The sequence below is a fragment of the Carlito syrichta genome, unplaced genomic scaffold (assembly GCF_000164805.1).
Source record: "Carlito syrichta isolate Samal-C Ts95f unplaced genomic scaffold, Tarsius_syrichta-2.0.1 Scaffold303504, whole genome shotgun sequence".
NCBI classification, from domain to species: Eukaryota; Metazoa; Chordata; class Mammalia; order Primates; family Tarsiidae; genus Carlito; species Carlito syrichta.
The window spans coordinates 264,115-267,818 of NW_007247600.1; positions in this window are offsets into that span (position 1 = coordinate 264,115).

Sequence of the window (3,704 nt, forward strand, 5' to 3'; positions counted from 1 at the left end):
CATGCCTGTGATTCTGGCTACTTGGAAGGCTGAGGCAGGAGGATCACCGGAGCCCAGCAGGTCGAGGCTGCGGTGGCCGGGAGCAGCCATTGCACTCCAGTTTGGGCGACAGTGTGAGACTCCAACTCAAAAAAAAAAAAAAAAAAAAACTCAAAGCACAAACAAGGAAAATTCCCCAGAATGAATTTCGCCAGGTGATAGTCACAGAGATAAGAGACTGGGTGGCTAAAATTAACAAGAAAGAACTAAGAGAAACAGAAGTGAAACTCATCAAAGTCATACAGGAAGTAAAAGAAGAGTTGGCCAATTTCAGAAAGACCTATTCAGAAATAATGAAGATGAAGAACTTCATCCTGGAAATTAAATATACTAACAAGCATAGGGAGCAGGATCAATCAGGCAGAGGAAAGAATCTCAGAACTTGAAGACCAAAACATGAAACTAACCCAGTCTGTCAAAAATTAGAAAAAAAGTTCAAAAAGAAGGAGCAAAACTTCAAAGAAATATGGGACTTTGTCAAGAAGCCAAATCTATGCCTGATTGGTATCTCTAAAGCAGAAAGAGAAACTGAGAACACCATGGAACAAGCATTTCATGAGGTCATCCAAGAAAACTTCCTGTGTCTTATTAGATAACCATTCAAGCACAAGAGATTCAGAGAACCCCCACAAAGTATCACATGAGAAGACCTCCCCAAGGCGTATAGTAATACACTTCCACAAAGTAAGCATGAAAGAACAATCCTAAGGCATCAAGAGAGAAAGGTCAGACCACCTACTGGGGAAGATTCATCAGAATAGCTCCAAATTTAGCTGCAGAAACACTACAAGCCAGAAAGGACTGGAGTCCAATTTTCAACATTCTTAATGATAAGGAATTCCAGTCAAGAATTTCCTACCCCACCAAGTTAAGGTTCATCAGAAACGGAGAATTAAAATTCTTTCCAGACATCCAATCCCTAGAATATGCCACCTACAGACCAGCCCTTCAGGAGATGCTTAAGATGTTGATCATAGGGGGAAAAAAGGTCATACCCATCACAAAAATACAGGCAAGCACAGAGTTAATAGACATACAGAGGCTCATAAAATGAAAATACACACACACACATAAATAAAAAAGTAAAAAGGAAGCAAAGCAACCCTCTAAGAGTCCTATGACTGGGCTAAACTCTCACATTTCAATAATTAATTTGAATATAATTGGACTGAATGCACAACTGAAGAGACATAGAATGGCAGACGATTAAAAAATCATGATCCAACAGTCTGTTTCCTCCAGGAAACCCATGTAATTGCAAAGGACACCCACAGGCTCAAAGTTAAAGTCTGGAAAATGATCTTTCAGACCAATGGAAAACAGAAGAGAACAGGTGTAGCTATTCGGATATCAGACAAAACAGACTTCAAACCATCAAAAGTTAAAAAGAACATAGAAGGACACTACATAATGAAAAAAGTCTCAATCAACCGACAAGAAATATTCATCTTAAATATATATGTACCCAACACAGTAGCACCAGGTTTCATAAAACAACTACTGAATAAATTAAGAGAGGACATTGACAATCACATAATCATAGTTGGAAACCTAAATACTCCACTAACAATCTTAGACAGATCATTGAGGCAAAAAAACCAAAAAGGAGATTTGAAACCTTAACTCAATACTCTATCAAATGAATTTAATACACAACTACAGAACACCTCACTCAACATCTATAGAGTATGCAATCTACTCAACAGCACATGACACATACTCCAAGATAGATCTCATTCTCAGATATAAATCAAGCATGAACAAATTTTAAAAGATCAAAATAATACCAGGCATCTTTTCAGATCACTGTGGAATAAAAATAAATATTTCCACCAACAAGATCCTCTCCTCAAACACTCAAAGATATTAATAACCTCTTGGTCAACATGGAAATCAAGACAGAAATGAAAAGATTCCTGTAAACAAACAAAAACAAAGACACATCTTATCAGAATCTCTAGGATGCTATAAGAGAAGCTTTAAGTGGAAAACTCAAAGCATTGCATGATTACATTAAGAAAACAGAAAGATCATAAATAAACAGCCTAACATCACACCTAAAGGAGCTGGAAAGGCAAGATTATCTAAATTCTAATTTCTGAAGAAAAATCCAGATCATTAAGATAAAAATCACAATTGCAGGATATAGAAGACAAAAATATCATAGAAAGGATTAACAAGACAAAAATCTGGTTCTTTGAAAGAATAAATAAGATTGATGGGTCCCTGGTCAGACTGACTAAAAAAGGAGAGAAAGTCCACATAAACACAATTAGAAATGAAAAAGACGAAGTCACAACTGATCCTGAAGAAATTCAAAAGAGTATCAGAAATTACTATGAACACTTGTACGCAAATTAACTAGAAAACCTAAAGGAAATGGAGGCCTTTCTGACATCACACAAAATTGAAATCAAACAACCAATAACAATCCAGGTAATCGACTCAGTCATAAGAATCTTCCCTGCCAAAAAAATCTGTGGGCCAGATGTCTTCCCAGGTGAATTTTAAAAGACATACAAGGAGGAACTGATACCAATCTTATTGAAATGATTCCAGGCCATTGAGAGTGATGGAATCCTCCCCAACTCATTTCATGAAGCTGACACCATACTGATACTGAAACCTGGCAAAGACCCAATAAAGAAAGAGAATTACAGGTCAATCTACTTGATGAACATAGATGTAAAAATTCTCTACAAGATTCTAGCATATCAGATCCAACAACATGTCTCAAGGATTATCCACCATGACCAGATGGGCTCTATTCCTGGGATGCAGGACTGGTTCAACATTCACAAAACCATATATGTAATTCACCACACGAACAGATACAAAACCAAGAATCACATGATTATATCATTAGACTGAGAAAAAGCATTTGACAAAATCCTGCAGCCCATCTTGATAAAAACCCTTGAGCACCTAGGCATAGAAGAAACATTCCTCAAAAGAGTAAGAGCCACTTATGACAAACCTACAGCCAACATTTTGCTCAATGAGCAGAAGCTGGAAGCATTTCCCCTATCCCTCTTTGAGGACAATATGATTCTACTCCTAGAAAACCCCAGTCTGTTAAAAACCTCCTCTCATTAATAAATGACTTTAGTAAAGTCTCTGGTTACAATCTCAATGTGCAAAAGATAGTCGCATTTCAATACATCAGCAACAAGCAGTCAGAGAACCAAATAAAAAGTACTTCCCATTCACACTAAACACACACACACACACACACACACACACACACACACACACACACACACGAAATACCTTGGCATTCAGCTAACTAGAGAAGTGAAAGTCCCTTACAACAAGAACTACAAAATGCTGCTCAAAGAAATCAAGGATGACACAAACAAATGGAAAAATATCCCATGATCATGTATTGGAAGAATCAATACTGTATAGATGTCCATCCTACCAGAGGCAATCTACAGATTTAATGCAATACTTCTCAAAGTACCAACATCTTTTTTCACAGATCTGGAAATGATAATGCAGAAATTCATATGAAAACAAAAAAGAGCATGAATAGCCAAAAGAATCCTCAGAAGAAAAAAAAAAGCAAGCCGGGCTCGGTGGCTCAGCCTGTAATCCCGCGCCTTTGGAGAGGCTGAGGTGAGTGGATTGCCTGAGCCCGCGGGTTCGAGACCCGCCCGGGCAGC